The sequence below is a fragment of the Rhinopithecus bieti genome, unplaced genomic scaffold, assembly GCF_001698545.2.
Source record: "Rhinopithecus bieti isolate Rb0 unplaced genomic scaffold, ASM169854v2 scaffold_39703, whole genome shotgun sequence".
NCBI lineage: Eukaryota > Metazoa > Chordata > Mammalia > Primates > Cercopithecidae > Rhinopithecus > Rhinopithecus bieti.
This window is the reverse complement of record NW_016816905.1, coordinates 1,180,487-1,193,853: the sequence shown is the minus strand read 5'-3', so window position 1 is coordinate 1,193,853 and position 13,367 is coordinate 1,180,487.

Genomic DNA, 13,367 nt, shown 5'->3' with positions numbered 1-13,367 from the left:
TACATCATTTTGAAGATGTTATTCAATTGTCTTCTAATTTTCATTATTATTTTTGAGATATTAGCTGTAAATCTTATTAGGATTTCCTTTTAGGTATGGTGCATTTTATTCTGGCTTCTTTGAAGATTTTCTCCTTGTCTTTGGGTTCTAGTAGTTTTACTACGATAAGCCTATGTGTGTTTCTCTTTGCATTTATCCTCATTGTGTATCTGTGTCTTGATATCTTTGATGATAGGAACCACTGATTAAGACACTCAGATCTGAATTCCCTTCCAATCAAACTTTTTCTTTGTGCAATTACATGGAAGTAATCTTTCTAGGCCTGTCTATCATGGAGCTAGATGGGACTAAAGGGCTTTTGAGAACGGAGAGTGAATGAGTTGGTTTGTGATTTTATGCGCGTGAATGTGAATCCTGGACTCTGTGTAAATAAAGTTGTATGTTTGTGCTGGTAATGGGAACAGTATAAGAGAGAGGGAGAAGGAAACTCTCTGTTGTGCAGATGAAAGTGTGTTTCATGTAGGATTTTTTGGATTATCCAAGAGATCATAAATTTATTGAAAAAGAACTTGTTGGCTCTGGTAACTTAATATTCAGTTGTAGATTTAGCTTCAATCTCTGTTTTCTGCAGGGATCCAAATGATGTAATCAGGCCCTGGTTCTCTTTCAAAGTCTCTCAGCTACCCTTCTTTCTATTGGAGTTATTCTCAGATAAGTAGTCTGTTGTGTTAAAAATATTACCTCTACCAACTTTAACTTAGTTATTTCAGATTCAAGTCTCAAGAGAAAGAACACCTCCCTTAGTTTCAGAGTTGCAGCAAAATTGTGTCTTATTTGCTCTGATATGGCCTTTTGGTCATCCTTGAACAATTATTATGGCCAGAGAAAGGAAATGCCTTGATTGGCTGGACTAGTGTCACATGGTCACTCTATCCTAGGTCTGAAGAGGGGAGTTAAGTCAATTTGAAGTTTGCTACTTGATAATGGGTGAAGGGGTTATTTGTTAGAAGAAAATTGGGGTTCTGTGGTGACCTAGCCTTCATTTCTTTATCCTTTGGCCTTTTGAGACTTTTATAACTACAGTATTTTGTGATGCAAAATAGTTTTTTTTTTTCTTGAGTGGCTATCTGGAATTGTTATATGCTTCTGAAATACTCGAATATACTCATGTCCTATATCAATGTTTGCAGTTCTTGATTCAAATAATCTGTAATAATTTTATAGCTAGAGGCAGATCCAATGGTTTTGAATTCTGGATACATATTAGAAATACCTGGAGAACATTTATGAGGAGATTACTGGCTTTTCTGTGGATATTCAGATGTAAATCACCTAAAGTGAGAGCAGGGCATTGATGAGATGCCCTGGATGAGAACCATAGGTTAACAAATTCTGGAGCAAACCCACTATAGAATTTCTTAGGAGGTGGGTGGATTTTAGTTCCTGAAGTGTTTGGTAGTTTCCTTTAGCCATTATATGTTGACATCCTGTATTTCAATGCTGCTTGATTTTGAGTTAAAACTCATTGCTAGACATGCTGAGTTAGCAAAGGGGATGATGAGAATGAAGGTGGGAATGGCAGGAGAGTACATACAGCTATAAGTGAGATGCTTTTCCTTAAAGACCTCTGTGAAGCCACAATAAAAATAGCCCACCTTGAAATTCTACTTGGTGAAGCACTCATTTACTGATATCTAGGCAGAGAGCACAAGGTGGATATTTTCCTTTGATGCTTGGCTGCCTGCTATTAACTGTTTCTTTCTAGCTGGGGGACTTCAAAATATAACATAGCACTTGTATGTATATCCAGCTGTCCCATGCTGTGGACTTCGGTTTTAACTAGGTTCCTTTCAAGCCCTATTTTCAGTTTCTACAAGTGGCTTAGAAGAGAAGTGTTTCTCATGGACCATTTCAAATAAATAGATAGATTCAGAAAAATAGTGACCCAACCGGTGCCTGGAGAGTGTCTACTTCCTAGCTACGTAAGACATTTCAGCATAAACATGATGGGCACTAAATGTTTGCAAAGGTTCGAAGACTATTTTCAAATAAAAATGAATGAGACATTTCAGCATAAGCATTACGGGCACTAAATATTTGCAAAGGTTCGAACACTGTTTTCAAACAACAATGAATGAAAATCTTGTACTTTTTTTTTTAACTTTTAATTCTATATTATTTCTTCCTTTGCCTTAAATTCATAGCCAGTTACAGTAACAGAGGTGAATATTTTCGTGAGCTCTCAGATGCCAACATCCAGAAGTATGCAGCTGGCCCCAGTATTTTTAAAAACATAAGAACTCTTCTCTTAATATTTATTTATTTATTTATTTATTTATTTATTTATTTACTTGGAGATGGAGTTTCGCTCTTGTTGCCCACGCTGGAGCGCAATGGCATGGTCTCAGCTCACCGCGACCTCCGCCTCCCGAGTAGCTGGGATTACAGGCACGCGCCACCACGCCTGGCTGATTTTGTATTTTTAATAGAGACGGGGTTTCTCCATGTTGGCTAGGTGGGTCTTGAGCTCCCAACTTCAGATGATCCGCCTGCCTGGGGCTTCCAAAGTGCTGGGATTACAGGTGTGAGCCACTGCACCCGGCCAACATTTATTTTTGTGTTAATTTTTGCCAGAGAGCCAAGAGTTTGCCTTTGCCTTGCCAGTCTTCATGTCTGGAGATTGAGGTGGAGATAGGGACCCATTGGAGTTGTTGGTCTCCAGTCTACTGTCCTCCAATCAACCTCTCTCTGTTCAGCCTGTTTCTCCTTCTTGTTCATAGGCTCACAACATTTTATCCTAGAGTCTGTTTAGTTCTGTCGGCTCCCTGGCTGCCATTAGCACTATATTCCTTTTGGTACATTCTGGGTTGTGGATTATTACACTGTTTTATCTATCAACGTCTTTATATCTGCTTTCCAATTCCAGAAATGTGAAGAATTGCTCTCTTCTCCTATTGTCTCTGTTCTTATGCGTATAGTCCTTTGTGCTGATATACCCGTTTTTGGGTGGGCTTTTGGATGGAAAGGGAGGGGAATACCTGTCTCCCATCCTGTACCTGTAAGTTCTTTGTGGTTTTTTTTTTCTTTTTTTTTTTTTAACCATATCATGTGTGATATGGTTTTTCATTCTCTTAATGAAACATACCATAATAGTGCTTTCGGAAGTAAATTTACTCAAATCTGTTAGTTTTACACATAAGGATATGGATGAGGGAACAGCATTATTCATGTGGAGGAAGGAAAAATGAAGCTTAATGTTGTTTCTACTGCCAAAGTCTAGTATGAGACTTTGGAAAATAATTTAAAAACCAAATAGGTGAGAGCTTTTACAATGTAATTTGTAACATTTTATAAGGATGACAAATGTCTATAGAATTAAAAGAATGAACCTTTTGGGCAGACTATAGGACATTCATCTAAGAATAAATTACTTTGGAACTTCTGTTCCTTCTTTAATATTTGTAAGCAGTTTTTACCCAAGGCGTAATGCCAAGCAGTTTCAAAAGTATGAATTATTACCCATAGCTCACACCATTTTATCCTTTTTTTCTATTTAATTAAATGTGCCTCTCATCTCTCTATCAAGAGGAATAAAACTCAATTGCGATGTATTTAGTCCTTTCTAGTTTATCTTTCTGGTACTTTTTAAAGGTAGCTCCATGCCATATGCTATGCACCAGAATGGCTGTAAATAATCATAAAATTAAATGCCAGAATTTACCACTACATGTGGTTTCTCATTAAGGTTTGATGTGGCTTCTCTAAACTGAAAATGGTTGAAGGGTTGATTTCTTGTATTATCAAGCTGTTTTCTGAGCTTTCTTGCTGGCCCACCTACCTGGATATATAATTAACTTCAGCTCTGAAAGGCTCCTGGTAGATTTGGGCTATATCTTTGGGAAAATAAGAGGTTATTCTCTGAAACACATATGTGCTTTGGAATAGCAACTCCAAAGTATCTTCAGTGGCTGTTCCCTAATATGATGGCAACCATATGTTCTGGATATTCCCTACCAATCCTATGTCATGTAACCTGATCTGGGGTTTGGAAAATATAGCCAATACCATATGTAATACTAAGTAGGGAGAATAGGTCAGGCTGCTATTGCTAATGAGCTAAATGTTATTTTAAGATGAATCCCAAACTAACCCAGACTATATCAGTCATTATTTTAGATTCATTACTTTAATTTTCTTCTTTAAATAATACTGTATTCTAGAGAATTAAAATTTTCATAACGAAAAAGTATGGCTCTATGATAACAAATCCATTTAGGGAAGAGAATATAGACAGTAAAATCAATATGGATTAGACTATTCATATTTTGAGCTCATTTGTTTTGATATTCTTCTTTAGATATTGTATTATAGAGAATTAGGAATTTCCAAATATAGATGACAGTGGTCCTATGCTCACAAGTCAATTTAGAGAAAAGATTATATAAATTAAACTTAAGTTTTTCTGTGTGTGTGTGTGTGTGTGAGTGTGTGCATTTCTGTCATGATGGCAACAAGTAAAGATTAACTCCACTCAACAGTGTTTTAATATTTCCATATCTTCCAATGGACTGCGTTTCATTCTATCATCAGTAATGATCAGGGTAATTATTTCAATAAACATTGTTTTTGAATGACATCTGTTGTGCAAGGTAGTGTCCTGGAGACTGAGGACATCCTAAAATAGATGGCTTAACTTTTGTTGCAAAGCAGCTAAGACTGGTGACTAGAGAAGAGTCAGCTTCTTCTCCAGCCACAGTGGTTCAGTGTTATAAGCCAGACAGATATGTGCTTGTCACTTATCAAGTGTGAGACTTGAGCAGGTTAAATAACTTCCTGTGAGCCTCGGTTTTCTCATTTACAAACTGGGGCACATAAGACCTACCCCACAGGTGGTTGCATAGGATAAATGAGGTGATATTAGTAAAGTGCTCAGCACAGTTTCTGTTACACAGTAATTCAACAAATATTGGCAAAAGTAGTCATTACTGTTATAATAATATAGCTTCTATTAAAATTGGTCGACAACCAATTTTAATGTCAGTATCTGGCAGTGCTTTCATTCGGCAGAAGGGATAGGAAGTATTTGCCTTGGTTTTATCAATATTACGTCAGAATAGGAGTGGAGGTGAAGTGTGGCAAGAATAGCATAAAGCTGTGTCTCTGTTCCCTAATGGTTGGCATCACCAGTTCCTAGAAACTCTATCCCTGTTCATTTTTCTTGGTTTTTTTTTTTCTCCTATTTTTGCCCATGCCCAGAGATCTCCACTTGTTAATAGTCTACCCAGCTTCCTAGAGTGCTGAGAAATTTCTCTGCTTGATGGTGGGACTGGTCTTATCCTAGCATCAAACATGAATTCAGCCACCAGAGCCAAGAATAGAGAAAAGACAGAAATCTTTTTTTCTTGATTTTTGAATTTGTTACATAAGCAGCTTTACAACATAATACATTTTTATCATGCCCAATTAATCAGCTTTATTGATATAGCTAAAATTAAATGAAATAGGCTCTACACTGGAACATCTTGGTTGCTGCGAGTAGGGGGCTGTCTATAAAATGCATTACCGTAATGCAAAATAAAGAACTCACATAAGAAAGAAAGCTGAAGTGCCAGGGAGCTCATAGAACATTTAATCATCTTTAGAAAAGAATTGGTTCCTATTTCAACAGAATCAAAAATCCAAAGTGATGATCAGAAGAAAGAATGACCATATACTTATTCCCTGTGTTTATTTCTTTTGAGAGACTCATAAGGTCTATGCTGGAGAAGATCTAAAGACCATCTAGTGTGTAGTGTTTCCCAACATTTTTGTTTTAAGACTGTAGCAGCCCTTGTTGAAGTGAAGTCCTCCGTAGAGAGCTTGCATATGAAATAGAGAATAACTAACCTGCATGGAAATGGAGGCAGAGCTCCTAGAACCTGCCTGCTTGGTTTCCCACCTCTACTCCATTCACAATCTCTGCTTGCACCAAGGTGTTAGTTCAGGGTTCTTGAAGGTTTTAAAAATCATGGACTATGGTGATCTCATAGAATCCTTTATTTTATATAAAAAACTGAGACCTAAAGGAAGAAAATTATGTGTTTAAAATCATTAACTTGGTCAGGTGTGGTGACTCACCCCTGCAATCCTAGCACTTTGGGAGGCTGAAGTGGGAGGATCACTTAAACTCAGGAGTTCAAGTACAGCCTGCACAACACAGCAAGACCTCATTTTTACTTAAAAAAAAATTAGCTGGGAATGGTGGTGCACATCTGTAGTTACCAACTACTCAGGAGGCTGAGGTGGGAGGATCACTTGAGCCCTGCAGCCTGGGAGACAGAGTGAGACCGTGTGTCAAAAATAAATAAACAAACATAAAATCACAAGCTAATTACTATCAAAACAGTAATAGAACCTAGGTCTCCTAACATCCAATCCATTGTACTTCACTTACAGTATGGTAGCTCCTCATTTAGCCTGTTTATTTCCTTCAGTAGTCTCAGTTAAGAGAAAACAGTGAAGTACAACTGCCCATAAAGGATATTACTGCTGCTACTGCTGCTACTGCTACTACTACTTCAGCTATTACTATTTCTACAGAATGGAAAAAGGAAAACAAATAAATACATCCATGATGAAAATGTTAATATAATTCATATTTACAACCTGACATGATGTGCTTCTCTCTTCATAAACAAGTATTTTTAATAGACCAAATTCTGACTATATTTGAGGAGATACCAAATATAGAAGAAATTCTTCAACTAATGAAGATGATTAACCGCATCTGTTCTTTTAAATATAAGGTTGACTTTCAGTAACTTACAAATGAATCATTTCATGCTTTTCTATCTGAAATTGATTACGTGGTCCTTGAAAGAGAGTGACAACAAAGAAATGAAAATGCTTTTCTAAGCACTTAAACCATATCTTACAACTGGGCAACAAAAGGAAGACATCATTGGATACTATATCTGACCTTTGCTTTTGCTACTAGCAACATAAAGTAATGCCATTTACTGCACAGGTAAGTAACAGATTCTGTTGACTGATAGGCTTTTACATGTGCTTGTCAGTGTATTAGTTTTCTATTGCTGCATAACAAATTACAAAAAGCTTTGTGGCTTATAGCAACAAATTTATTTTCTCACAGTTTCTGTGGGTCAGGATTCTAGATACAAGTTAGATGATGGGTGCCCTGTTCAGACTGTCACCATGCCTATATCAAGTTGTCAGTCAAGACTTGAAGTCCCCTTGTAAGCTCACTGGTTGTTGACTGATTCATGTCTGTGTGGTTGTATGACTGAGGCTCCTGTTTTCTTGCTAGCTGTTGGCTGGGGACCACTCTCTGTTCCTAGAGACTACTCTCTTCTCACAACATGGATGTTTTCTTGAAGGCTAACAGGAGAATGTCCCTCTGACATTCCACCTTCTTTTATAGAATACTCTGATTAGGTCATGCCCAACCAGAATAGTCTCCCTTTTGATTAACTCAGTCAGCTGATCAGTTACTGAATTATGGGTGTGATATCCCATTACATTCACAGGTTCCCCCCATACCAAAGAGGAGGCAGGGGTTTATTCAGGGCTTGTACATCAGGGAGCTGTAATCTTGGGGACCAGTTTAGAGTACTGCCTACCACATTTGGATTTTCTTAATATATGGCCAAAGTAAATGAACATCAGGCAAAATTTTCATTTAAACCAAGTTTGTATATTTTTAGCCCAAGGAATAAATTTCCACAAATATTTGATTGTTGGGGGAAAGATGCAGGGAGGAAGGAAAGAAGTGAGGAGAGTCCTTTCCAGACTAAGAAATACTTACTTAGAAATAAAAGTTTACACTTCAGCAGGTTTCTCAAAACAGGGAACTCAGTATTCCAGTGTGAAAATGTTTTCCTGGGAGTTATCATTGTCATTAAAATTATTAAAAACAAAAACAAACAAAAGAAATCCTCTAGATTAAAATTCCATGTATTTTTTCTTTTTTTGTTTGTTTGTTTGTTTGTTTTTGAGATGGAGTCTCGCTTTGCCACCCGGGCTGGAATGCAGTGCCATGATCTCAACTCACTGCAACCTCCACCTCCTGGGTTCAAGCAAGTCTCTGCCTTAGCCTCCCGAGTAGCGTACAGGTGCCCGACGCCACACCCAGCTAATTTTTGCGTTTTTAGTAGAGACGGGATTTCACCATTTTGGCTAGTCTGGTCTTGAACTCCTGACCTCGTGATCCACCCGCCTCGGCCTCCCAAAGTGCTGGGATTACAGGCGTGAGCCACCATGCCTGGCCTCCATGGTTTTACTCTATCCATGAACACAGCTCAGATCTTGTTACCAACTTACAGGGATACAAACCTAAGAAGCTTAGTAACTTTCTGACTAAACATTCTGAGTTATAATAACGTAGAGGTGGGCACTATTTTAGCAAGTGTGAGGTATCTATTAAATAGAGAATAATTTATGGTCAAAACAATTTTTGCTATGTTTCACACAAAAAATCATGTAATTTCTGACAATTTTCTCTTTGATTTCATTTGATGAAGAATTCTTTCCCCTGATTTCAAGTTCTTTCAGAGTTTCAGGTTGAATTCTTTAAAACTCTTTCAGACTTTACCGTAAGTCAAAACCATCTCAGTGGGACTTCTGAAGCTGACTACATTTCAGTAGAAATTTGCAAGCTTCTGTCTATTGGGGTTAAGTTCAGATTGGTTATAAATTCTGAAACTGTGGTTTTGGTTTCAGGGAGGAGTGCCAGCATTTGGTTCGGTTGTTCTACAAATGCCTTTGGGCTCTAGTTTGCGGCCTAGTGTTTCAATGGAAGACAATACATGAGGAATTTGATTCTACTATAATTCGGCCATTCTTTGTGACTCTCATCAAACCTTAGTACTTTGTACTTAGGGTACTTAGTATTTCAGAGCAGTTGCTGAATGTGGTCTCCCATTTCAGTACTTTCAGTCCACAAATCCTCCCAGATAGATGAGAAAATGGAAAACTTGAAGTACAAATGGGAATTATTCCTCTGTGTTAATATTATTGCCCTTCCTCTACTCATGCTTCCTTTCCTTCCTTCCTCTCTCTCTGTCTCACAGTCTGTCTCTCTTTATTCACCCCCCAAACTACTTTGAAAACAATAACAGCAGACAAAGAACAGAGAAAAGAAGGGATCTACTCATTCTCAAGTATCTAGGGTTGGACAGAGCCACAGATAAAATGTGTGGTCCCTGGTCCCTAAGTCCTTAGAGCTCTGCTGAGACAAATGTCAAAGACAACAGCTGTGCAGTAGCTTCTCAGAGGAGTCAAAATTTGGCTACATCTTTAGGGATTCAGATCCTTGTCTAAAGAAGATTTTCTGGCCCTTAAAATTGAAGAAGTTATGACATATTACTGAAGATGTGCTCCCTCCTCCCCCCCGAACCCTACTTCCTTTCTTTCCTTTATTCCTTGTTGTTGGTAAATATTTTATCACTGTGAAAATAACTTGGGTGATGGATGATTCTAATAGGTGTTTAATCCACCCTTACAATGATCTAGCCAGGCCCAGTTGTTTAATAATTATGACCCATGGTTAAATTGTTTCAATGACATTTGCATTGCATTCTATAGTTAAAATACCTAGGATGAATTGGCCCTGACTGTACTGCTCTTGGTATTAGTGAACTGGTTTTTAAACTGGTCAATACGTGGTCATGTAGGACATTTAACCTCAGTATGAGCAATGTGTTAAGTGACTCTGACATCATAAAGACATACGTTTTTCATTTTGTCTTGGGCCTGAGAAAGGCGATCAGGGCATTTTCTGAAGCCACTCTTGTCTTTGTCCCTTGGATGAAGTGATCCTGGTTCAGAGGAAATGGTATGAAAAGATTATCACCACTGGCCTTGTGTGAATTTGAGGAAAAGTACATGGCTCACTTTTTGGCATTAAAAAATGTACAGCCAAATCAGTGCAATACTATACCTGTATCTCAAAAGTTTTGCCACTAATAAGATTATATTTTTCTTTTAAATTAGGCACATTAAACTCTAAAATTCAGACAAACTTCTTTCTATCCTACTCAAAACCTTCTGAAGAGCTTCATGACGTCAAAGATGTGGGAAATTTAACTGAGTTAAGTGCTTTATACTAGAGTTAAGTTTTGAATTCTCGTTGGAGTAGTGATTTTGCAGAGTTCACATAGCAATTTCAGAGTCTGTGGCATTACCAAAGAGTCACAGGACCATAGCAGAGAATGGACAAATCAATAAGGTTCTCATGCCCAACATTCTATTTTCTCTTAGTTGATTGCTTTCTTCCAAAATAAAAAAACTCAAAACCCTATATTCCCCAAAGTACTACCTGTGCTAAAATATTGCTTTTTGAGCCTAAAATTTCCTGTTCTTGCTACTGTGTAAAGCCCATGGTTCATATTAATATAGATTATTGATTTCACTAACTCTCTCTGGTAAACTTGAGGTATTCTGGATAAGAACTTAGACTAAGTATAGAAGTAGACAGCAAGTGGTTAAACCTGGGACATATGCCAAGTCTCATAATTCTTATAATCATATTCCTTAGGTCAAATCTAAAAACCATGTGAAGATGTCATGGCCCTTTTTTCCCAGCACTACCAGTCACACTTCCTAAATCTTCATACTTAAGGAGGGTGACCTTCACAGACTACATGGTTCTCCAGCCAAATATATGCACTTTCCCGCTGGATCCACCAAACAAATAAATAATCGTGAAGCAAGCAAATACAGTCTCTTAACTACAGTAAAGTCATCCTGAATAGGTACAATAGAATAGGCCCAGCAATCCAGACAAAATGCTCGTTCCCCTTTTCTGTTGTGCATTTCAAGTCTGGTGCATGAAAAAAAGACTTCATGATTATATGAAAAAGGATTCTCCTGATTTAGTGACAGTAAGATCTATATTTTTGGTGTCTTCCAAACGCTCTGATTCAGGTTGTCTTTATGTAACAAGCATTTACTCTGAACCTACTAAGAACCTGGCACCATCCTGAGTGCTTAATGAACAGTTCTTGCTTTTAGCAGCTCACATCTAGTATAGCAACAGCTGAAGTAGCAGGTAGTTATAATGTGATATTGTGAGTGCTGAACTAAAGAGATACAGGTACAAATAGTTTTACAAATGCTAAAGAAATTGAATGAGTCAAGAATGGGTTCACATGCAAATGACAGAAAGTCTAAGTTTAGTTCTTTCCACATAGACAATTTTTGGCAGCAGGCAGTCCAAGCAGCCCGCTGTCTCTACAGTCACCAGGAACTCAGCTTCCTGCTATCTAGATATTCTGCCGTCATCAACACTTGACTTCCACCTCATGGCTATTGAAGCATCAGCCACCAAATCAATAATCTAGCAAGCAGAAAGAGGAAAGAAGTGAAGAATGCCATACCCTCCTCTCTTTAATGACACTTCTAGAACCGGCACAGCACTTCTGACTACATCCTGTTCACCAAACCTTGATCACATGGCTGGCCATACCTGGCAGCAAGAGAGGCTGATACAGTCTTTATTCTGGAAAGCCACGTGCTGGCTGCAAACTGGAAGTTCATTAACCAAGTAATAAGAGAGGTCAGTTACTAGAAAATAATGGACTTTTACTGCCTCAGGATTTCAGACCTGGGAGAAAAAATTTTATCTAGAAAGGAAGAGCATATCTGGAAGGCTTCCTGGAGGTGACATTTAGTATGGGTTTCCGAGGAAGGGAAGGAGTATATTGAATAAAAAACAAGGGAAGCACTATATGGGCAGAGGGAGCAGTACCAGAGTTGGAACTCAGAAACAGCTAGCCTGAGAATGAAATGTAGTCAGTCACAATAGATCCATTTTATGCTGAGTGAGGATCTAAAGGAAATATTTCACAATGTTCTCAATATCTGAGCAATTTTGTCTAGTCACATGCATCTAGCGGCTAAAGACTAAATTATCACATCATGCTCACAGAAGTGAAACATAATTAGAAAATATATTTATTGAAATCATTGTCCATGTATATTAAATTGGATAATCACTTGTTAAATTAGGAAAGATATTCAGAAAGTTAATTAATTCTGGATTTTGATTATGACATGTAGCAAGTGTGAAGCAACCATCTCTAAGGCCATTTACACACATGTTCATTTATTAATAGGCATCACAATAGCATAACATCTTGCTTAAAACAAAGAAACAATTAGTCCTGAAACAGAAAAGCACACAATGCAGAATAGGCAGGATAGCATAGTGGTAGTAATAACAACAGCACACACTTAGTAAATATTTGCTGTGCCAGGTATTCTTCTAGGCACTTGGCACATGTGAACTTCCTTCATCTTCACAACACTGCGAGCTAGGTTTCTATCACTGTCTCCATTTTTACCGAGGAAGAACTGAGGCTCAGAGAGGTAAGTAACTTGCTCAAAGTCCCTTGGCTGATATATAGGGACACACAAACACAAACCCATGCAGCCAGATCCTTAACCACTCTACTAGGTCATCAAAGGAAGAGGGTTGTGGGATCGATCCCAGCTCCAAGACTAATTAGCAATGAGACTCTTGGGAAAGTTATTTCACCCATCTTTGTCTTAGTTTCTTCGTTACTGTGACTGAATAAGAGGCTGTATGTAAAAGTTGTCTCCTGGGGCCTGGCACAAGTAAGTGCTCAGTAGTTAAAAGGGCCTGGCATGGCGGTTTGTACTTGTAATCTCAACTACACGGGAGGCTAAGGCAGGAAAATCACTTGAGCCCAGGAGTTTGAGATCAGGCTGGGCAACATACTGAGACTCCTACTTAATTTTTTTTTTTAAAAATAGCTAAAAGGTTTAACAAGATCGAGTTATTAATTATAAACACTAGCCAATATTTGGTCCCTAAATACACTAACCAAAAGGCAGACCAAAAACTATTTCTGACACGCTGTTAAATTCTCTTTCAAAAGAATAAAATCTCTCTTTCTTCTACCCATTTACCCCAATCCCCTGAGGTCTGTCTCTCTGCTGGTTCTTGAGTTTGAGCTGCTTTTTACAGCCATCTGTTACAGTGTTGTGTAACAACAAACAATATCCTCCTAAAAATGTTTACAAATGCTTCTTACATTAGTGCTGTATATTTTTTCATTATGCTGTGGCATCTCCATTGAAAAATTATTTTAATCATTGCAAACTGAATTACACAAGGATAATGCATAAAGAGATAGTACTTAAAAGGCTGAATGTACATTAATTGCTTCAGCTAATGAAAGAAACATGACTTAGCCAATGCACACAACATGAATCCTAAGATGCATGGACAATTGACTACGGTAATAAAACAAGTATTAGTGTGTTAAATCTGAAATCCTCATTATGCTTCATGCAGCAAAACCAACTGTGTACCTGCTGTTCAGTGTGCATTTCCTCCTCTTGAC